A 24,390-nucleotide genomic window follows, 5' to 3' on the forward strand; every position below is an offset into this window, starting at 1 on the left:
AAAGCAGTCATTGATACCGCAATCTGGTGAGGGCTGACCCTCGGCCCTGCGCTCCCCGAGTAACAGTGCACCTGATGCTCACCTCCGGGTTAATCTCCATCGGCTTGAGCTGCATCTTCGCGAAGAACGGCAGGAAGCACAAGCCAGAGAAGAGGAAAAACAGAGAGCGGAGCCGCCCAGGCTGCAGCTATAAAGCACCGGCCTGACGCACTATGGGTGCTTGCGCAGGGGGAGCAGAGGCAAAACCAAGCGAGGAGAAACGGTCAGTCGCAGCCAAATGGGCACGAACCCCCCCCCTTGCGCAGCGCGGAGTGGTACGGCCAAGCCCCCAAACCTTGCAGTCTCACTTGCTGGTGAGATAATCTGGTGGTAGTGGAGATGGGTTTTGTTGCTGGGTGTTCCTTGAGCGTGTGGAGCAGTCCTTTTGATGGAGTCTGATTTTTTGCGAAGTTTCTGGAAACCCACACTTTCGACCATCCCAGTTACCTGAAAGCTTAGAGTCTCTGAAGCACTGAGAAAAAGCCCAAATTCAACAGGTATATATTTAATATGAATATAAATCTAGCAGCAGTTTGCATTTGACCTTAGATAATTCATCCTCCATGTTAAAGCAAACCAGCACCGAGGTTCGTTTTTAATTGACCGCCTAGAATAAAACATTGTCTGTAATATAGCACATATTGCATTAGTGATGCTGATGTAATGTGACTCCCAGGGAAGAATTGGTTGGTCTTGGGGAAGCGGTAGAGACCTGGGGGATGTGGCTGTAATACGACACACCGAGAAGGCAGGCTGTCGGAGACTTTAAGAAACATATCCAGGGAAGAAGACAGGTATAATTTCAAGATGAGAGGCTGTAAAAGGAAACGCATTTTTTTCAAGGAATGGGAGGCTTTGAAAAATAAAACGTTAAGTTCACAATAGAATACTCCCAGTGAAGAAGAAAGGTAATGGCAACTTTAAAAACCACTGTTCTCTAATGATCTCAGGTGGGGTTTGGGTTTTTTTCTACCAGCATATTCAAAAGATAGAGACAAATAGCATATGCCTGAGAATGAATAAAAAGTGGAACAAAATCTGTAAGAATAGTGCAGGAAAACAAAACCTCAGAATGAAGTGGGGCTTGCTGAATCCTAAGAAAAGAAGAAGGTTGGGTATTTTTTCACTTATGCTCAGAATAAGATAATGATGATGGTGAAAGAATAGACCTACTGTTTAGGGGATCCAAGGTTAAAAGATGACAGAGAGAAGGGATCTGCTGTTTTTGAGTTATTACATCTACTGTGGGTCAGATTTTTTGCATGTCATCTCACAACCCTTAGAGAAGCCAATGAAGAAACTCTTCGTAGTGCAGTTTTACAGCTCAGAATCCGTGGCTTAGAGAGGTTAATTTGCTTTAAGATCACAACCGAAAAGTAAAACTGAGAAGTAAACCCTGGTAAATTGGGCTCAAGAAGCCCATTCTCTATCCAAAATTCCACTACATTCCACTTCTATTTTCTTCCCATTTTTACCATCAGAAAAATGACCTTCACACGGAACATAAGAGAGGAAAAGACATTAGTAAGAAGAACTTAATGGATGAATTTTGTGGTATGTAAATTATGCCTCACTAAAGTTGTTTCTTTAAAAATAAAAGACTTGGGCTTCCCTGGTGGCGCAGTGGTTGAGAATCTGCCTGCCAATGCAAGGGACATGGGTTTGAGCCCTGGTCTGGGAAGATCCCACATGCCGCGGAGCAACTAGGCCCGTGAGCCACAACTACTGAGCGTGCACGTCTGGAGCCTGTGCTCCACAACAAGAGAGGCCATGATAGTGAGAGGCCCGCGCACCGTGATGAAGAGTGGCCCCCCCGCTTGGCACAACTAGAGAAGGCCCTCGCACAGAAACGAAGACCCAACACAGCCAAAAAATAAATAAATTAATTAATTTAAAAAAAATCCAAAGCATCGCTCTCTGAAAAAGAAAAATAGAAGACTTGAAAGTCTTGACAAGTGAATAGTAGTACAAGAATACCTGGCTATGTTAAATGAGTTCTTGCCTTTAAGACTGAGACCAATTACATCCTAATTTACTTCATTTTTTCAACAAGTACCGATTAAGCACCTACTGTGTAATGGGGATACAAAGGTGAACAAAGTAACTTCTGTCATCGAGCTCTTATCAGTAATAAGAGTGGTGTGAGAGGGAGTAGAGTTCGGGAACACTTAGCGTAGGGAATCGGGAGGGCTTCCCAAAGGAAGTGACATTTAATATAAGGCCTGATGGACCTGTAGAAGTTAACAGTTTACAGTTATTGCCAAAATAAATAGTAAAAGAAATAATGATAACTAACATAACATTGTAAATCAACTATACTTCAATAAAATTTTTAAAAAAGAAGTAATGAGGGACTTCCCTGGTGGCACAGTGGTTAGGAATCCACCTGCCAATGTAGGGGACACGGGTTCCAGCCCTGGTCTGGGAAGATCCCACATGCCGCGGAGCAACTAAGCCTGTGCGCCACAACTACTGTGCCTGCACTCTAGAGCCCGTGAGACACAACTACTGAGCCCGCATGCCACAACTACTGAAGCCCGCGTGCCTAGAGCCCATGCTCCGCAACAAGAGAAGCCACTGCAATGAGAAGCCTGCGCACCGCAAAGAAGAGTAGCCCCCGCTCGCCACAGCTAGAGAAAGCCCGTGCGCAGCCACAAAGACCCAATGTGGCCAAAGATTGATTAATTAATTAATTAATTAATTTAAAAAGAAGTAATGATAACAGTTTCAGAAATCTTCGTTAAAGGTAGTCGCTCATTCACTCAACTAATATATATATATTGAGGGCCTACTATGTGCCAGGAAGCATCAGAGCAATGAATAAAACAGCTCCCTGTTTAAAAGAAGATGCCAGAGACTAGACATGAACAAACTGTATCCTGATCTTTTTTTTAAAAAAGAGGGGAGAGCCAGGGAAGAATGTATCACTGAAACTGTAGACCAGGAGATTTGATATCAATCATTAGCCAAATTCTAGGACTCATAAATAGTGAATTCTTTGAAAAAATAGAATGCTTGCATTTTGAAGAAGTTATGTCTGCCAACCCTTATCTCCTTTTCTTTTGGGCTTACTAGCTAGATGGACTGGTAGAACACTTCTCATTGTATTCTTTCTTCATGCTGCCTGGGTTGACGTCAATTGATATTAAAGTTGAGGTGGTTTTATAGCTTATTTAAGTTACTCTACCTTTAAAAAAGAAGTGCTGCTGAATGAAGTAATCTCAACCTGTAGCCACCCAACAGTGGTTCTAATCCTGTCTTGTGCAGTTTTATTGGAGCAGAGAGAGAGGGAGAGAGCACATGCAAGCAAGAATAAGCAAACTAAATGGCAGAGTCATGAGATTCAGAAAAATGAGTTAAAAATAAAATGATGAAATTTAATAGAGATTTTGGTGATCGTTGTACACCCCTATGAATATACCAAAAAACTTTAAATGGGTGAATGTTATCTTAGCAAAGGTGTTAAAAATTCAGTAGGGATATGTATGAAGCTCTGCACATCAATTATCATAGTACAGTTGGTCTTTATAGTCACTTTTTTCTTGATTCTGTGGTTGTAGAGGTATGTAATAATGTGGAAAATACCAAGCGAAAAACAAGTCCACAACATTTTGTTTATAAACATTAAAAATGAATACACAAAGATCAGAAGGAAAACCATTTTTAAAAAAATCAAATACGCAGGGTAAATATGGAGTAGACCTGTTAGAGGTGGAAAAACAAAATCAATGAGTGGATAAGTTGTCCTTCATAAATAAAGATGCCATTTCTGATTCACCGGGAATAGGATTTTTATCATAAGTGGTTTTTTTGTTTTGTTTTTTAGCAATAAGATTTGGGATTGACCCTTTAAAAACCAACCTTTTTTTGATTCTGATAATTAATAAGACAGATATATTCAAACGTCCTTGGTAAGCAGCCGCATAGCACAGGGAGATCAGCTCGGTGCTTTGTGACCACCTAGAGGGGTGGGATAGGGAGGGTGGGAGGGAGGGAGACGCAAGAGGGAAGAGATATGGAAACATATGTATATGTATAACTGATTCACTTTGTTGTAAAGCAGAAACTAACACACCATTGTCAAACAGTTATACTCCAATAAAGATGTTAAAAAAAAAAAAAGTCCTTGGTAGAACAGTCCTACGGTATATGGGAGTCAATCCTGAAGGCTCAGCCCATAAAGTTTGTTCTCCAGCACTCCCAGTGGTTTTGTAAGCACCTAATTCCCTGTATTAAATTCCATTCTACTTAAAATGCCTAAAGTAGTTTTGGACTCCTGCATTGCTATACTGCAGGCATACCAGTAGAAGTACCTGAGATGATTTTAGGTGAATCACAAACATGTAATAGTTATTTGTTTTAATGAACATCATAAAAGCTGTGTGTTCTTGTACGTGTGTATAATTAGAACAAGTTTGTGATTTCACAGCTGTTAAATCTTTGGGCAAGTCTAACATATACACTAAGCAAATAGTATTATTGGTCTATAAGGATATTGCAAAAAAAAATAGGAGTCATTCATAAATCTCAAAGATAGGAAAACTCTAATGACAAAAGACTGTTACTAGTTGAAGGGGTAGAGTATACAGTGTCTTTGTGAAGACAGGCGACTCAAGCACTGAAGCAGTGCTCCCCAAATATTTTGAGAAGTGGGTATTTCTGCCTGAAATCAGAAGTTACGCAAGGAGGGAGATGAGGAAGGAAAGAGCACTAGCCTTCTTCGTTATACAAAGGACATTGTATTTGTCATCCCCATTGAATCCTCAGACCAATCCTCTGATATTCATACTTCTACCTGATTTTGCGGGTAAGTAAACTGAGGCCTCAGAGAGACTGTTTAAATTGCTAAAGTCACACAGCTACTAAGTGTCTGAGTCTGGGTTTCAACCCAAGTTTATTTGATTCAAAAACTTGTGCATGTTCAACTGTCCTGCCTACTTCCATCTAAGGGCCAGCCTTACAGCCTTAGTCATAGTAAGTCATAATAAGTATGAAGATCAACCTCTGAGAAAAAGGAACTTAAATGACTTCCCCAGTGTCCAGGGCCAGAGCAGGTCACCCAACTCTGATAAGCGTGGATCACTTTGAGGTCTGAGAGTCTAGTTTGAATTTATAATTAGCACATAAATTATTGACAGAGTACTTCCTCAACATTTTAAAAAATTACTTGGTAATTCCTCTGTCAATAATGTTTCCCCAGAAGCAAGGTTCTGACATCCAGATATTTTAAAGTTAAAAATAACACAATAAAAAATTACATATAATGCAGAGAAATTACCGCACTTAGTTCCCATGGTAAAGTCAATTTTCATCCTGTTTCCTAAAAGCTGTTCATTAACTGGGTATCCACAGATATGTCGGAAGGAAGAAAGATAAATGTGAGGGAGGAAAGTGCACGTCCTCATTGAATTATACCTTACTTCATACAGTCATGTATTTATTCAACACATATTTTTGAGCACCTACTATGTGTCAGACACTATACTACGCTTACCTGGGTTGGGGGTGAGGTTAGCAGATGACAGCTATAAGGCATAGACCGTGTTTCTTGGGCTTTTAAATGTCAATTTTAAGATAAATGATCAATTTAAGAGCTTCTTTTGTGGGGGGAAGGGGGCAGATCCAGTGCATCAAATGTATTTATCAGTTGTAAGGCATCTCTCTTTTCAAAAATGTTTAAACGTGAAAAACAGGTGCATCTTAGACACAAGGAAACACGGGTTCTGTTTTTTATCAAGCTCTTCACAATCAACTCGTGTTCAGGACAGCTAGCAGCATGCACTGTCCACAGTGAAAAATAAATGCCTTATGTTTCTAAGGTATAGAGAAAGGGCTTGAGGACATAGGAGAAATATGACACAGCTGGCAACTGGTAGCAGATAATGAGAGGTGTTCTCAGGACAGGTGAAATAGAGATCCTGCCCTACTGTCCCTCAGTTACTATTTCTTGTGGAGCTGTGAAATTGGAAATCAGAGGGCTTTGGTGGACCCAGATCAGCCATGCAAAATGTGAACACAGGCAGTTTAATTAACTTCTTTACATCCCAGTTTCCTCAACAGTAAAATGAGTGTTACAGGAACACTACAATTTCTCCCAATTCTAGCATCCCAAGGACCTTGAGCAGCAGAAAATAAAAGATATATAGACCAAATCATATAAAAATTTGGGTTAAGTCTAGTTTCATCTCTAATTCCTTAATTTTAGCCATTAGCCCTGTTTGATGTGACTAGGATATAATAAACAAGATTTATCAGTTAAAATTGGTTTCTGAAGTGTGCTTCTGAGCTGTTTGTTACATACATCCTTTTACCAGGAGATTAGTATATGAGGGATATAAGCAGAAAAAATTTAAATCTATAAATATACCAGGAAATGTCTTCTCGAGAACACTGCTGAGTTCTAAGACCTAACCAAGCATTTTTTCAGAATCCTTTGAGTAAATAGGTCAATTTATAGATGTCTAGTGTCTTGGTCTTACCTGGACATTTAGCTTCAGTGGCCTAAGAACATGAAGCAATTAAAAAACAAACTCAACCCATACATAAATTCACTACCCTAAGAAATCTACCTTTTCATTTCTCCACATATTCCTTCTAGTACTTGGCCATCTGTAGAGCAAACCCTGTTGCTGTCGACATTTATTATCCTCTTCCTTCTAACTTGGCTGCCCACTGTTCCAGTCCCAACTCCATACTGCTTTCTTAGACCCCAGCTCAAGTCTGTTTTCTTTTGGGGGATCGTTGAGGGCGAGGAGGAGGAAGGGAGGTTGTCACTGGAGAACTCCTTTGCTTCTTGTGAGACAGACAGTATTTCAAACAGTGTGTCCTATGCACTGTATTAGTAAACCTTCAGTGGAAGAGCCCCTTACAGCACTGGGTCAGCCATAATGCCAGAAGCAGATATCCTGTTTTTTTCTTTTTTCTTTTATATTGGAGTATAGTTGATATACAATGTTGTGTTAGTTTCCGGTATACAGCAAAGTGATTCAGTTATACATACACATATATCTATTCTTTTTCATATTCTTTTCCCATTTAGGTTATTACAGAATATTGAGTAGAGTTCCCTGTGCCATAGACTAGGTCCTTGTTGATTATCTATTTTATATATAGTAGTGTATATATGTTAATACCAAACTCCTAATTTATACCTCCTCCAACCTTTCCCCTTTGGTAACCATAAGTTTGTTTTCTAAGTCTGTGAGTCTGTTTTTGTTTTGTAAATTAGTTCATTTGTATCATCTTTTTAGACTTCACATATAAATGGTATCATATGATATTTGTCTTTATCTGATTTACTTCACTTAGTATGATAATCTCTAGGTCCATCCATGTTGCTGCAAATGGCATTATTTCATCCTTTTTATGGCTGAGTAATATTCCATTGTATATATATACCACATCTTCTTTATCCATTCATCTGTCAGTGGACATTTAGGTTGCTTCCATGTCTTGGCTATTGTAAATAGTGCTGCTATGAACATTGGGGTGTATGTATCTTTCCAAATTATGGTTTTCTCCAGATATATGCCCAGGAGTGGGATTGCTAGATCATATGGTAGCTCTATTTATAGGGTTTTTAAAAATATTCTATTTATTTATTTATTTGGCTGTGTTGGGTCTTAGTTGCTGCACGTGGGATCTTTCATTGCAGCGTGCAAGCTCTTCCTTGCAGCATGCAGGCTTCTCTAGTTGCAGTGCATGGGCTCTCCAGTTGTGGCACACGGGCTCCAGAGCACATGGGCTCAGTAGTTGTAGCGCACGGGCTTTCTAGTTGCGGCACGCAGGTTTAGTTGCCCCACCGCATGTGGGATCTTAGTACCCCGACCAGGGATCGAACCCACGTCCCCTGCATTGGAAGGTAGATTCTTAACCACTGGACCACCAGGGAAGTCCCCAAGCTCTATTTATAGTTTTTTAAGGAACCTCCATACTGTTCTCCATAGTGGCTGCACCAATTTACATTCCCACCAGCAGTGTAAGAGGGTTGGTTCCCTTTTTTCTACACCCTCTCCAGCATTTATTGTTTGTAGACTTTTTGATGATGGCTATTCTGACTGGTGTGAGGTGATACCTCATTGTAGCTTTGATTTGCATTTCTCTAATAATTAGTAATATTGAGCATCTTTTCATGTGCTTTTTGGCCATCTGTATGTCTTTTTGGAGAAATGTCTATTTAGATCTTCTGCCCAGTTTTTGATTGGGTTGTTTGTTTTCTGATATTGAGCTGCATGAGCTGTTTGTATATTTTGGAGATTAATCCCTTGTCGGTCAGATCATTAGCAAATATTTTCTCCCATTCTATGGGTTGTCTTTTCGTTTTGTGGATGGTTTCCTTTGCTGTGCAAAACCTTTTAAGTTTAATTAGGTCCCATTTGTTTGTTTTTGTTTTTATTTTCATTACTCTAGGAGGTGGATCCAAAAAGATAATTGCTGCGATTTATGTCAAAAAGTGTTCTACCCGTGTTTTCCTCTAAGAGTTTTATAGTATCTGGTCTTACATTTAGGTATTTAATCCAATTTGATTTATACCCTGTTTGTTTCTTTTTATCAGCTACCAAACTTTCACCAGCAGCCCACTACTCCTTAAAAACTGCCCTTGTGAAAACTGACCAGAACGGAGCCTTATGCCTATCTCAGTAAGAGGACCTCAATCATTTAAGGAGAGTGGGAAGTACATTGTATCTCAGAAAGGACAAATTAAAGACACACAATGTATCCCTAAAAGGAAAAATAAAAAGAAATCCATGCTTAGATATAAGTAGTGAAACTGCAGAACACGAAGAACAAAGAAAGATTTTAGAATCAGCCACAAAGAAAGCATAAATGAAAATGACATCAGTCTCCTCAATAGCAACTAAGGAAGCCAGGAGACAATGGAATAATACCTCCAATGTGTTGAGAGAAAATAACTGTCATCCTTGAATTTCGTATTCAGCAAAACTATCTTTCAAAAACAAAGGTGAAAAAAATTTACATATAAACATAAGCTGAGTTTACTACTTAGAGAGTTGTACAAAAGTAACTTCTAAAAGATGTAATTAAAGGGCTTCCCTGGTGGCGCAGTGTTTGAGAGTCCGCCTGCCGAGGCGGGGGACATGGGTTTGTGCCCCCGTCCGGGAAGATCCCACATGCCGCAGAGCGGCTGGGCCCGTGAGCCATGGCCGCTGAGCCTGCGCGTCCGGAGCCTGTGCTGCACAACGGGAGAGGCCGCAACAGTGAGAGGCCCATGTACCGCAAAAAACAAAAAAAATGTAAAAGATGTAATTAAAGAAGAAAGAAAATGATCCAGTCGATGGTCTGAGAAAAGGGATTAAAATAATATTCAGTGGAAGCATATATGTAAATCCAAATAAATAGAATAGTGCTAAAATACGATTTTGCATAATAATATATATGATATGAGGAGGTGCAAGGAGACTGAATGTATTCTCAGGTTCTTTATTGTTCTGGCAGAGGTTAAGAAATTATTTAACTTTAGGCTTTGTTAAGTTGTCTCAAGGGCAATTGATAAAGAAAAGAAAAAAAACATATAAATCCAAACAATTAGAGCTAAATAGGAGAAGGGAAGAAACACAATCAAACCCCCCAAAAGACAAGATAAGAGGAAAAAAAGCATAGAAAATCCAGGACAAATAGGAATAATAAGGTAAGAGAGAGAAAAGTAGAAAAAAGTCCAAATTTGAAAATCATATTAAATGTAAGTGGACTAAACTTACGTTTTATCAAATTAGATTCTTTAAATCTAGATACATGCTATTTTTTTTTTTTTTTTTTTTTTTTGTGGTATGCGGGCCTTCCTCCGCTGTGGCCTCTCCCGTTGCGGAGCACAGGCTCCGGACACGCAGGCCCAGCGGCCACGGCTCACGGGCCCAGCCGCTCCGCGGCATGTGGGATCCTCCCATACCGGGGCGCGAACCCGGTTCCCCTGCATCGGCAGGCGGACGCGCAACCACTGCGCCACCAGGGAAGCCCCTACATGCTATTTTTAAGAGACATGCCTAAGGCATAAGGATATGGCAAGATCAAAAGTAAAAGGAAAAAAAAAAAGTAAAAGGAAGGGGAAAAGTTTTCCAGCAAAATTATTAACCAAGGAAACCTAGTGTAACTATATTAATATCCACATAATGGATTGTTAAGCAAAAGCATGATTAGAGATAAGGGTATCATTATGATTATTTAATTCATCAGGAAGATACAACAATTCTAAAGTTGCATGCTCCTAATACAGTAGCCTCAAATGTGTAAAACAAAATTTGATAGGCCTGCAGGGGAAAATAGATAAATCCACCATTACCATGTACCCACCTTTCTTAATTATTTATAAGTCAAACTGACAATATAGTGAGGAGTATGGTACCTGGTTAAAACCTATGTGTGATTTTTTTCAGGCCTGATCACAGGCAGTTACAAAGGCTTTACCTGGGAGGCCTCTTGGGGAAGAGTCCTACATCAGATCTGGGGTAGAGCCAATGCACTGCAGCCTCTGGGAAGACTTGCAGGCAAGGACTCAGGCCCCTCTGGCCAATCATGCTCTTTGGCATACTAGCATTCCTACTCCCAGAACCTTTAATTCTAAGCTTTTATCTAAGCCTTGAGCAGATCTCTTCTTCAGGTGCCTGGGTTGAGGCCTCCTTATGGGGAGCAGAGGGGAACCCTGGAAGGCACCTTTGCCCAGGCTTACTCAGTACTTTTCCACGCCTCATCCTTCCCCCCTGCCCTTAGCCCCGACCCCAGGGGCCATAAAACTATTGGTGTCTTTTGTTCCAGTGCTCCCTCAACAGTGAGGTGATCCCCACATCTGCACTGATCCAGCTCTGGACCAGTGTGTACTTCCCTGGGGGAAAGCAGAACAGAAGGAGTCTCTGCACTTTCTGCAGTTTAGCTACTTGCTTGTTCCAAAGCGGTAAGTGGTTAAGCCCTTTCATTTTTGGCTTGTTTTCGTCAGCTACTCTGACACCTGGCAGCTCACTCCTCTCTCTCTCTAACTCTCTCTCTTTCTCTCTCTCTCTCTCTCTCTCTGTCTCCCCGAGCTCAGCTGGCTGAGCTTCTGACATATAGAAGATTAAAAAACAAAACTGAATACCACAATAAAACAGTCTTAATCTAATGGTCGTATATGAAACTCTGTAACCAACAATTTTAAAATGTGCATTCTTCTCAAGCATTCATGGAGCATTTATAAACATTGATTAAGTGCCTAGTCATGAAGCATGACTCAACACATCTTATAGAATCAGTATTATGCAGATGACATTTTCTAATTGCAATGCAGTTAATTCAAATACCAATAATAAAATGACAAGAGAGACTTTTTAAATTAACTTTGGAAATTAAATGCATACTCTTTAGTAAATCATGGGTCAAAGCCATAATTGAAATTTGAAAATATTTAGAACTAAGCAATAATAAAAGTTTAAATATCAAAACATATGAGATGCAATGAAAGTAATATTTGAGGGAAATTCATCACATTAAATGCTTCTTTTAGAAAAGAAGAAATGTGGAAAATTAGTGAGCTAAGCATCCAACCTGAAAGGTTAGCGAAAGAATAACAAAATAACCTCAAGGTTGGGCTTCCCTGGTGGCTTAGTGGTTGCGAGTCCGCCTGGCGATGCAGGGGACACGGGTTCGTGCCCTGGTCCGGGAAGATCCCACATGCCGTGGAGCGGCTGGGCCCGTGAGCCATGGCCGCTGAGCCTGTGCTTCTGGAGCCTGTGCTTCTGGAGCCTGTGCTTCTGGAGGCTGTGCTCCGCAACGGGAGAGGCCACAACAGTGAGAGGCCCGCGTACCGCAAAAAAAAAAAAAAAAAACCCTCAAGGCAAGTAGAAGAAAGTAGATAATAAGGAGCAGAAATAGATGATGTAGTAAAATGCAATAGAGATGACCAACAACAAAAGTTTTTAAAAAAAGATTAATAAAATAGACAATCATCTGGCAGGATTTATGGGGGGGCAAAAAGATAATGCACAAATAGATAATATTAAGGATGTAAAATGAGAATCACATATGCATTATAAATTTAAAAGACAGTAAGAGTATAATACTATGAACAAGTTTATGCCAGTGAATTTCAAAACTTAGAGAAAATTTTTAAATACCTAGAAAAAAAATAGAAAGCCTGCATTGTAAAACCAAATAAAGCAGTAATTTTAAATCTTTCCATGAAGAAATATCCAGACTTAAATTCTTTTATGGTGAGTCTTACCAAATATTCAAGGAACAGATCGTAAACATTCTTACATAAACTACTCCTGAGAAGGTAAAACAGGGAATGCTAACTGAGACATCAGGGAAAATGACAGTGCAAGAATCTCTAAAAATTTACCCCTTTATAAAAGCAATGCTCCATATCCTACCAACACTTATTTTCCTTTTGATTGTAGCCATCCTTACGGATGTGAGGTGGTATCTCATTGTCATTTTGATGTGTCTTTCCCTGAGAGCTACCAATGTTGAGCATCTTTTCATGTGCTTATTGGCCATTATCTTCCTTGGAGAAATTTCTATTTACGATAACCTTTTGAATCTATTCCAATAATAGTTTGGCTCACAGCACTCCACCAAAATTGCCCTTGATATAGCCACTCTTACTTAAATGACCAGCAGCATTCTCTCATATAAACATTGTGGACAGCCACCTCTTCTGGGATTTCCACTCTCCTGACACTCCTTTTCTGTCACCTTTGCTGATTCCTCTTCAGCTCCAGGATTGCTGACACTAGATGGCCCCCATGACTCAGCGGTTGAACCTCTTCTGTTTATTTATACTCACGCCCTTGAAGAACTCATCCAGCTCATGGTTTTAAATCCCATCTTCATATTGGAGACTCCCAAATTTTTATCTCCAGCCAGACCTTCTCTCTAATCTCAAGTCCAACTGCCTACTCCACATCTCAATGTTGATGTTTGATACCTAACTTGTACAAAACTAAATTCCTCATCCTCCCCTCCTAATCTGCCCTTTTCATACTCTTCCTCATCTCGAAAACTGTCCACTTTACTGAACTTCTAATTGCTCAGGCCAGAAACCTCAGCATCATCCCTGAGTCCTCTTTCTCTCATGCCCCAAATTCAATCTGTCAGCAAATCCTGGCAGCTCTATCTTTAAAATATATCCAGAATTCTTACCACTGAAAAAATTACAAGGTAGCCATTAAAAACAACATGCAAGACATTTTACTTAAAAACATGGAGTGGAAAGTGGCATGCAAGTCCAATGTGCAATGTGATTCCAACAATGAAAATATGCTTCTAATGAAGATTTGAAAGAAAGCCTCACAAATAACATCCTTAAAAAGCCACAGAGATATTTTCATATTGTCCCATATTTTTCTTTGAAAATATTTATCAAGCTATAAAACTTCTGGGAAGATTTCAGTGTTTGTAATACTGATGGATGTTTATGGAGCACAGTACCATTTTAAATAGCCCTTTGACGTCAGTGGGGAAAGGAACCCATATTTCTGGAGACTTTTACTTGTACCACATGCTGTGCTAATTGTTTTACACATACTATCTCATTTAATTCTCTCACCCTTTAAAAAAACAGCTTTATTGAGGCATAATTGACAAACAATAAATGTTTACAATGTTTAATGTATAATTTGATGTTTTGGCATACGTATACACCCGTGAAACAATCACCAAATCAAGATGGGGGCAGATCCACCACCTGAGAGGTCTCTTTGTTCCCCACCCCTCCCTGCTTCCCAGCTCCCCAAGCAACCATTGATCTACTCTCTGTCACTGTAGATCAGTTGGCATTTTCCACAGCTTTATATAAATAGAATCATACATTATGTCCCTTTTTTTTTTTTTGGTCAGGCTACTTCTGAATGATCTTTTTATGTCTTATTCACATCTTATAGCTGAAGAAATAAATTCATAGAAGTTATATAACTTTCCTAAAATCATACAGTAATGAGAGATGAACCTGGAATTTCACTCCATGTCTGCTTGTCACCTCTACATGTTAAAAGTGAAGCTCCAAATGGTTAAAGGAATTGCCAAAAGTTATAATACCAGTGACTGGCCAAAGTAAGACAGAAACCCACTGTGCCACATGCCTCTTGGTTATTTATGTGGCTGTTGGAAAGAGCATTAGGACTCCTTGTACATTTCACTAAGACCACATTTTTCAGAAGCCCAGCCATTAACCTGACCTTGATGATGGCCTTGGACAGAAAATCCAATGTGGTGTGCTTGGCAAAAGCTTCCTTCAACACTGTGTCTTTCAATTTGTCAGAACAAAGAAATCTATTTCTCTAGAAACTGCCTTTGATTTCCCTTGAATTGCTGTCCTCTTCAGAAGATACCTGAACCGAGAGTAAAGGGAACCGCTTGTAGTTTGGGTCCCTCCCCCTCCCTCCCTCCCCTCCCTCCCTTCTCTGCTCCTTACTTCTCCCTCCCTCTCCTCTTTCCTTTCCTTTTTTTTTTTTCCTCCATTTCTATTCTTCATAGTATTCATTTGCAGTGAATCTTCATCATTACTTTTGTTACCACTGCTTTATACTCTAGGTGGCCTAGACTGCCAGAGTAATGCATGGGATTGGAGCCAAAATGCTTGGTTTGTGATTCTCTAAAACTGGCACATTGTTACAGCCTGATTTCCAATTAATATATTTATATTTATTATTATTTACATATATTTATTAGGCTTATATGATGTCTTTGTATCTACAAGATCACATAAGTTTTAGTATCTGCGAAGCTTAATTAGTGGGTTAGGAGTTGTTTACATATCAAAAAACAAGCTTAAAAAGATGGAAAACAGTTTATATAATAAGCAGTAAGATGATACCCTGAAAAAGGTATTAAAATTATTGAATGCTTGTCAGAAAGGCCTTCATAGTGTTTCTTTTAAATTTTTTATTGTAGTATAATTGATTTACAATATCGTGTAAGTTTCAGGTGTATAGCACAGCAATTCAGTTATATGTGTATGTATATATATATTTTTCAGATTCTTTTCCCTTATAGTTATTACATAATATTGAGTATAGTTTCCTGTGCTGTACAGTAGGTCCTTGTTGGTTATCTGTTTTATACATAGTAGTGTGTATATTTTCATCCCGAACTCCCAGTTTATCCCTCCCCCTACCCCCTTTCCCCTTTGGTAACCATAAGTTTGTTTTCTGTGTCTGTGAGTATCTTTCTGTTTTGGAAATAAGTTCATTTGTGTCTTTTTTTTCTTTTAGATTCTACATATAAGCAATATCATATGATATCTGTCTTTCTCTGTCTGACTTCACTTAGTATGATAATTTCTAGGTTAATCCATGTTGCTGCAAATGGCATTATTTCATTCTTCTTTTTTTTTTTTTTTTTTTTTTTTTGTGGTATGCGGGCCTCCCTCTGTTGTGGCCTCTCCCGTTGCGGAGCACAGGCCCCGGACGCGCAGGCTCAGCAGCCATGGCTCACGGGCCCAGCCGCTCCGCGGCATGTGGGATCCTCCCAGACCGGGACGCGAACCCGGTTCCCCTGCATCGGCAGGCGGACGCGCAACCACTGTGCCACCAGGGAAGCCCCTATTTCATTCTTCTTTATGGCTGAGTATATTCCATTGTGTGTGTGTGTGTGTGTGTGTGTGTGTGTGTGTGTGTGTGTACACACACACACATCATTTTTTTGGCCGTGAGGACATGTGGGGTCTTAGCGTGGCACGTGGGATCTTAGTTCCCCGACCAGGGGTCGAACCGTGCCCTCTGCGTTGGAAGCTCGGAGTCTTAACCACTGGACTGCCAGGGAAGTTCCTACCACATCTTTATACATTCATCTGTCGATGGACATTTAGGTTGCTTCCATGTCTTGGCTGTTGTAAATAGTGCTGCAATGAATATGGGGGTGCATATATCTTTTCGAATTACAGTTTTCTCTGGATGTTTACCCAGGAGTGGGATTGCAGGATCATATGGTAGCTCTATTTTTAGTTCTTTAAGGAATACCTCCATACTGTTCTGCATAGTGGCTACACCAATTTACATTCCCACCAACAGTGTAGGAGGGTTCCCTTTCCTCCACACCCTCTCCAGCATTTATTGTTGTAGACTTTTTGATGATGGCCATTCTGACTGGTGTGGGGTGATACCTGGTTGTAGTTTTGTTTTGTTTTGTTTTTTCCTGTGTTGGGTCTTCGTTTCTGTACGAGGGCTTTCCCTAATTGTGGCAAGCGGGGGCCACTCTTCATCGCGGTGCACAGGCCTCTCACTATCGCGGCCTCTCTTGTTGTGGAGCACAGGCTCCAGACGCGCAGGCTCAGTAGTTGTGGCTCACGGGCCTAGTTGCTCCGCGGCATGTGGGATTCTCCCAGACCAGGGCTCGAACCCATGTCCCCTGCATTAGCAGGCAGATTCTCAACCACTGCGCCACCAGGGAAGCCCCCTGGTTGTAGTTTTGATTTGCATTTCTTTAATAATTAGCGATGTTGAGCATCTTTTCATGTGCCTTTTGGCCATCTGTACTTCACAGTGTTTTAAATCATCTGTTTAAAATTGATATTAAGGACTTCCCTGGTGGTGCAGTGGATAAAAATCTGCCTGCCAATGCAGGCGACACGGGTTCGATCCCTGGTCCAGGAAGATCCCACATGCCGCAGAGCAGCTAAGCCCATGCGCCACAACTACTGAGCCCGCGTGCCACAACTACTGAAGCCCTCGTGCCTAGAGCCCATGCTCTGCAACAAGAGAAGCCACCAAAATGAGAAGCCCGCACACCGCAACGAAGAGTAGCCCCCACTCGCCACGACTAGAGAAAAGCCCATGAGCAGCAACGAAGACCCAATGCAGCCAAAAATAAATAAAATAAAATTGATTTTAATTGTGTGTAACTATTGTACTCTGTGCATGTAAACTTAAATGTTAGAAACCATATGTTTTGACAAAATTTCTGAAGCTCTTGGCTAACTCACCTATGAAAAATAATGTTCTATATCCACCAGGGCAAAGTTTTTAAGGAGATAACAACAAACTGTGACAGCAGCTGCCCTATCACAAATGCAAGCTAGAATACTCTGGGGAAATATATCAATATGAATGTTAATTGATACATGAGACTGACTTATAAAACTGCAAGCCGGAAAGGGATAGAAATCATCTTTAGAGTCTGGCTATATATGCCTCATATTCCTGGATTTATGCCCAGCAACTCAGCAGAGTAGGAAGAAAGTACTAAAGCATTTGTTAAATGATGATATTAATGAGTGAGGGATAAGTCAACCTCCATCCTTTCTCATGAAAAACTCGAGGTTATAGGTTTGAGGTTGTATTTATGAGACCCTGAAACAGCATTTAAATCTTTTTTTTACAGGCAGATGAACAGTATACATTGAACCAGGCAAATTTTTAATAAAGAAGTAAAATGTTACCTTTACAAAGAGATTCTTTATGACTTCTAGACTTGTAAAACCTGCTTGTTCTTATCTCTAATATTTTCATACTTATCTGTTATTTGTTTTCATGTAGCATACCAGGCCTAGGAGGTTATATCCAGTGCAAAATTTATGTAGGTGATAAGACAGAACTAAATACAGCATGGTAAAATAAAGAGGTCAAAGTTTTTAATTTAAAATATCCAGCTGAAAAATATTAAATCAAGGGAACAAAAGTATCAAATGAACATTAGGGTAAAAGGTGGGAAATGAAATGTTCAAATTCAGGCAGGATTTCAGCTCTTTTTGACTTCAGTGACATTTAATTCTGGAGATAGCAAGTTCCTGGGTCTCTCTATTTTTATATGTCCCACATTCTCTGAGCACAAAGAGTAGAGAAGACATAGAATGTGGAGGTAGATGTGGATACCCACATATTTTCCAGTTCCCTTGGTGGTTATTTAACCTGCCTGAACTTTGCTTTTCCCACGTTAAGATGAGGCCTCTCACAGTACACACCTCACAGAGTGTTGCTGGCATTAAGTGAGTTCATGCATATAAAGTGCTTAGCAAATAAGCCCTCAAATATGTCAGACATTACAAAGGGAAGGTATAGAAATGTATTATAAATTGGTCTGGTGGAACTCCAGTTTCTTTCCTTTTCTTGCCTTGGTCTGAGGGTTGAAGGCTGTTTCCTCCTCTTGTTCAGAGCAAACATCACCAGCTCTGCTCATCAAACTCTCTGACGCACATCAAACTTTCCCACCTCAGCACCTCTTACAGAGAAGGAACTTGAACTCTGGGGACCCTCAGTTGCCTGCATCAGGAGAGACATGCCTTTTGAGATCATGTATTTCGTCTAAAATTTTTGCCCATCTTGTACCCTACTTCATGATACATGTGCATAATGTAACATATTTACCACAAATTTTCTGACACATTTGTCACTCCAGGAGGATGTGGGTTTATCCTATGATTTCCAATAACTCCTAGAATGTGGTTCCATGTTCCCAGAGTATAAAAACCCAGAGACTGACTCCCAGCCCTGAGGATCTGTTTAGTTAGGAAGAACTAATGAAGGCAAATCCTTTGTCCAAAGGAGGAATTTGGCCACTCTGAGGACCCGAGCAAGCATGGTTTCACGTTTCCTGATGCTGCCTCTCTCAGGGGCATTTTGCAGGGGGAGGCAGTTGCCTTAGGTTGGGTTCTAAACAAGCAGAGCCAGAAGAAGAATTCAGTGCACCATGATTTGTTGATGGAAAAGCATTTCTCCGGGAAAAGCCTTTAAAGGAGGGAAGGAAGCAAAATAAAAGGAAAGAGCCAGGCAGGGATGTGGTCTCAGGTAAAGTCTGACTTGGCCTGATCCACAGGGGAAAGCTGCGGAGCATGAACAGCCCTGCAGAACGTTTTTCCTCTGGGACAAGGGAGCAGCCTTTGTGCCTCTCAGTTGTTGGCTGTGCTGTCTTGCTGGGCTGTGTGAATGCTCCATCACGCCGGCAACTTCCAGCTTGTATGGTTGGGGACACAATCAGTGGATCCCTCAGTCTTGACCTCACTGCCACATTTTCTTTGCTATAAAGTGGGTCTTGGCCTGCTGTGTTCCCATGCCAGGAGGAATCAAACAATCCATAAGTCCTCAGATAGTGGTGTTGGATGAAGCCTTGCCAGCAGGAAAGGCAAAGCCATACCAATAATACATATGCCTGTTTCTATGAAAATGAACTGCTGGCACTCTCATGATGGAAGGAGTTCAATGTAGTCAACATGCTGCCACCACATGACTGGTTGGTCTCCTTGGGGAATGGCACCATGACAAGGGCTCACCAAAGCATTCAGTGTGCCAGCACCTCGTGGTCATCTGGCCTTATCAACATAATATTGTCACTGTAATGGGTCAGCATGACGTCCTCTGGGATGTCCAGAAAGTCTAGACCTCTTCACGCTGTGTTATGATGGAAGATGAGAAAAGGAGCGTAGCCCTGGGGCTAAACCATAAGTGTATATTGTTGCCAATTCTATGTGAATGCTAACTGTTTCTGCCCTTCTTTTTGGACTGGAATAGAAAAATACACATTTGTTAAATCAATGACTGCACACCATGTAACTGAGGCCATAATAATTTGTTCTAGCAGAGATACCACATCTGACAGGCAGCTACGGTAAAGCTACTACTTGTGGTCTACAATCATCTTCCAGGATCCATTTGGTTTTTGCAGGGGGTGGACCATTGAATTGGAGACATTATGGGGACCACCACTTCTACATTCTTTGGATCCTGAAGGGTGGTGCTAATCTCCACCATCACCCACTCTCAGACTATGATATTGTTTTTGATTTACTATCTTAGCCAAGGAATTATGGTTTCAGAGCTCTTAGCCCACAGGCCAAGGACCCAATGAGGGGATTGCATCAGCAGCCAGATATGTAAATTCCTATTTTACATTTGAGAATCAGAGAAATGATCACTGGGTGAGTTTGCAGACCTAGTGGACCCACTGTAAGCCAGGCCTTGGTCAGATCTCCTTTTATTACTCTAACAGGGGCTGTTATAAGGTAGCAATTCAATTCAGAGCCTGTGTCCAATAGTCCTTGAAAGGTCTGGGTATTACCTTTTCCCCAGTGTACATTTATGTAAGTAAATATCCATGGGTCCCTTTTAAGAGGGACCCAGGTTATCATTACCATGCATACTCACCATGGTGCTGCAGGATTCTTATTCCTGGGGACTCAGTCAGTGAGTCTAGGTCTGAAAACAATCTGATCCTGAAACCAGGCAAGGAATTGTAACTTCTTATTGGGGTACCCTCTCTTAGGCTTGTGGTCTCGTATACTTGATTTCTTCTACTAAAAAGTGCTACTTCCCTGCTTGCCCGGAGGTCCAATCCATGTGAAATCATATTCATACTCCCACTGCAGATTGGTAGAATCCAAACTTCCTTCACTTTCTGCACCTCCCCCACCAAACCCTAAGTTCCGGGAACACTGAACTTTTAGCATTCTCAAAATAGGCAATGCCCTTGCAGGTTTCCAGATACCAATTATACTCTCAATATTGGTTGTATCCTCCTAGTAAATTTCTACTCTTCCTTCAAGACAAAGACAAAATGTCTCTTCTGTGAAGCCTGTCCCTCACTCCCTTCCACTGTGCTCCTATAACACTCTTTTATTCCTTGATTGTACATTTATCACACTGTATGAGAATTATCTGCTTACATGTGAGGGCTTGATAGCAGAGTCTGCCTTACTTCTCTTCCTATTGTAACTGAGCAGGACCCTATAGGGGCTTCCCGGGACAGACCTCTACCCCATATCCTCTGCTTTAGCTCCTTTCTGAAGTACCTAGATAATAATATCTAATGCATATTTCTGGAGTTTTTCAGATGCTAAAACCACCACCAAATGGAAGAAATTAACTGCTTGATGATCTTGAGCTCGTACGTAGCCCCCAGACCTTCTGGCACCTAAGGATTGATCACCATCAACCAATCAGAGAATTGTGCAGGTGGTGATCACCTACCCTGGGATGCCCCTCCCTCACCTTGCCTTCAAAAATGCTTTGCTGTAACCCTTCAGGGTGTCGGAGGTTTTTGAACACCCGTTCTCCTCTCTCGTCCCTGCAATAATCCTTTCTCTGCTCCAAACTCCGTTTCAGTTTGTTTGGCCTCACTGTGTGTGGGACACACAAACTTGAGTTTGGTAACACTATCGCCTCATCTCGGCATGCTTCAGCACATGAGTTGGAGCTCAATAAATGTGTGCTGAATTAATTAAGCTTCCTTCTTAGCCAACTGTCTTCAAAGTGGCTGTGATTAGTACAGGGCAGTGTGAGTGGTCTTAATTAGCCCTATTTTGCAAAATTCATATGCTCAATTTTCTTCTTCTCATATGTTAATTTTATAATTGCACTTATTACATGTTTTATAGATGATACTTGGGAATGAGATCCCCATCGTCTCTATTCCCACAAAGATTTCAAAATAAAATTTTACCTGATATTTATTTTTATTTATTTTATTTTATTTTTTAAATTTATTTATTTTTTGGCTGTGTTGGGTCTTCGTTGCTATGCACGGGCTTTCTCTAGTTGCAGCAAATGGGGGCTATTCTTCATTGTGGTGCACGGGCTTCTCATTGTGGTGGCTTGTTTTGTTGTGGAGCACAGGCTCTAGGCGCACGGGCTTCAGTAGTTGTGGCGTGGGGGCTCAGTAGTTGTGGCTCGTGGGCTCATTAGTTGTCGCTTGCAGGCTCTAGAGCGCAGGCTCAGTAGTTGTGGCGCACGGGCTTAGTTGCTCCACGGCATGTGGGATCTTCCAGGACCAGGGCTTGAACCCGTGACCCCTGCATTGGCAGGCAGATTCCCAACCACTGCGCCACTAGGGAAGTCCTTACCTGATATTTAAACAAGAAAAACTCGACACATAATGGATATAATCCATCTTATGTTAGAAGAAGGCCAGATATTGTCTGTAAATGTGTGAATGAGGAATGGGTTTGCTCAGAACTTCAGTTTAGGTGGTCAGCAGGTCAAATGAAGGAGGGAGGACTGGAATTTGATTATGATTAATATGTTCCTAGTATTCTAATAAAATCAGTCTGAGAAAGCGTGGCCTGGCATAAACCAGGAAGCCCCAAAAGCCAGAAGGTGGCAGAATCCCTCCCAGCCCTGCCCATGCCTACAGCCTGACCCCTGAATTGGAGTTCTCCAGTGTCCGTGGCAGGGGTCCCCCTGCTACCATCTGATACAAGCAGAGGCTGTCGGAACCTCAGGTCATTAAGTTCTCACGTCATACCACTCTCATCCCTTCTTCTGATCCCACCAGACCTAGCAAATGACCTTCTGCTTGTATATAATTTGGTTTCTATCACATCGTACTGGGTGTGATAGTTGCACTTCTTACTATAAATTAAGTAATCTGCCAGTGTGGTGAATATGAAGTATTAACTATAAAGTATTCTGACCAAACTAAGTCTCTGTGACTAAAAGCTGGAACTCTGATCCAGGTTTAGCAGCCAGCCTGCCTCTACCCGGGGGAACCTTACCTTCTCTCAAACCACTACATATATGATGGTTTCCTAAGCAGTTGTATCTTCTTCTACGTGGGGTCCCTTAGGACTCATATATTTCCTTATTGTATTACTTTCTTTCTGAGTATACATCTTGTCTCTTCCTTTAGATAAGTGTTCTTCAAGTATTTTTGGCTAGCATGGACTACATTTATACACATTTATTACATGTATTAACAATGTACCCCCCTCACACATTTTTAAACTGACATCTAAAATTTTTTTTCTCAAGTTTAAAGCAATGCAAAGAATATAATTTCTGGTGCATTAGATATATTTATAAAGTATTATTTTAAATGTATTCAAAAGAATTAAATATCACAGCAATTTGATACTCACTATCATGTATTTTTATTATACTTAAGCCAGCTGTTCATTAATAGTTGGAAATCTTATATTGTCCCTTTTTGCTCTTTATTTCATATTTCCATTCCATTTCTCCCAGAAAATTTTCTCCTAATGTAATGTATTTTTGTCCCTAACAGTATTTCATGTATCATTCTAGCATAATTCTCTGCAATACAGAAATTAAATTTTATTTTTATTTCCTGTGACCTAAGTCTGTAAATATTTTAAAGTATCTCCTAGTTTGAGTTACTATTACTACCAGCAGATTATTAATTAAAGTACCATACATATGTTACAAATTTTATGAATAATTATTAAACATAAAAAGTAAAAATGTTTTTGGAAGTGCATCTCAATGAGATGAATGAGGCTACATTAAAAAAATTAATTTATGTATTTTAGATGAATAAAGGTACTACTATTGCTAGGAGGTTTAATAGTAATGATAGTAAAACTTTTTCTTCTACTATTGAGACAGGGCTTGACATCAATTCCATTCCTGTTTTTCAGTGTTACAGATATAGCTTGGAGAAACCTTGTTCACATGAAAAGAATAGATGGGAATGGAAGGAATTTTGCTGTACCAATGCCACTACAATTTTTTCACTTCATCTAAGTTATATGCCAAGATCATATAAAAATGATGTTCAGTCATCTATTAGCTGATGATTCATTCCTTCCATTTTAACTGCAAAGAATCAGAATCACAGGACTTGTACACCAACACAGCTTTTATAGTCTTTAACGACCTCAGCACTGCTGGCAGCATGTTGAACTGTACCTTTGCTTAGTTTTACACCTGAGGAAATACACCTGAGTTAGAATCAGGTTGGGACAGAGACGTGCCTTTCTTTTGTAAAGAAGATGAAGAGTGACCGAGGAAGGGAAGATAGGAAGGAGGACCAGCCTGACCCAGATACCTTCCCAGGCTGACTTTTGGGAAAGATCTTTCTCTCACTGAAGCAGTTGTGAGGATTGGGGACTAGAAGCTACTGTGCTCATCACAGAGTTTTTTAGCTACTTTATGTACAGACCCTGGTTAAAAGAACTTACCCACTTTAATTTTTTTTCTTTTTTTTACTTTTTGGGTTAATCTCTCCTAATTTCTATCTGTGTTTTCTCCAGTCTAAGATAATTGGACATATCTGTGGGTAATTATAACCAACTAGGAAGACATTTAGTAGCTTGAGGGTATACAGGCTGTTTCTACATGTTTGACAAATATAATTATCTGACATTACTTTTAGATGACATTCAATTGGTTCATGTAGTGGACATGTGTTATTTTTTCCCTACTTAGCATTCATTCCCCTTTTATTAACAACACATCCTTTTTAGGGGGAGGGGAAAGACACCCTCACTAGTTCCCAGCCGTTTGCTTTGGGGGGTCTGGACTCCCTCACTCCCTGACGTTTCTGGCTTCAAGATGGGCAGGAGCCTTAAGCCAGGCTCTCAATTCCAGGACTTTGGCCAGAACTGGTGGGATTACTGGCCAGGAGAGTGCAGTCTGGAGCAGCTGGACGCCGTAATGGGGAGAGGCCCTACCAGAGGGTGATTCAGCCCAGACAGAA

At 40.6% G+C, this 24,390-nt stretch overlaps 1 long non-coding RNA gene across 2 annotated transcripts in view; it reads left to right on the forward strand.

Moving 5' to 3' along the window:
* The first annotated feature begins 85 nt into the window (after nucleotides 1-85).
* LOC114486592 (uncharacterized) overlaps nucleotides 86-24,390 on the forward strand; it is a 29,309-nt gene continuing 5,004 nt past the window's right edge. Inside the window, exon 1 of one of the 2 annotated variants that reach the window (XR_003680595.2) lies at nucleotides 86-262. This is a non-coding gene — a long non-coding RNA (uncharacterized lncRNA). Of the gene's footprint in view, nucleotides 263-10,833; nucleotides 10,946-24,390 lie in introns of those variants that run through there. The other variant, XR_003680594.2, reaches the window with a different exon arrangement.

This window comes from Physeter macrocephalus, chromosome 7 (genome assembly GCF_002837175.3).
Source record: "Physeter macrocephalus isolate SW-GA chromosome 7, ASM283717v5, whole genome shotgun sequence".
Lineage (NCBI taxonomy): Eukaryota > Metazoa > Chordata > Mammalia > Artiodactyla > Physeteridae > Physeter > Physeter macrocephalus.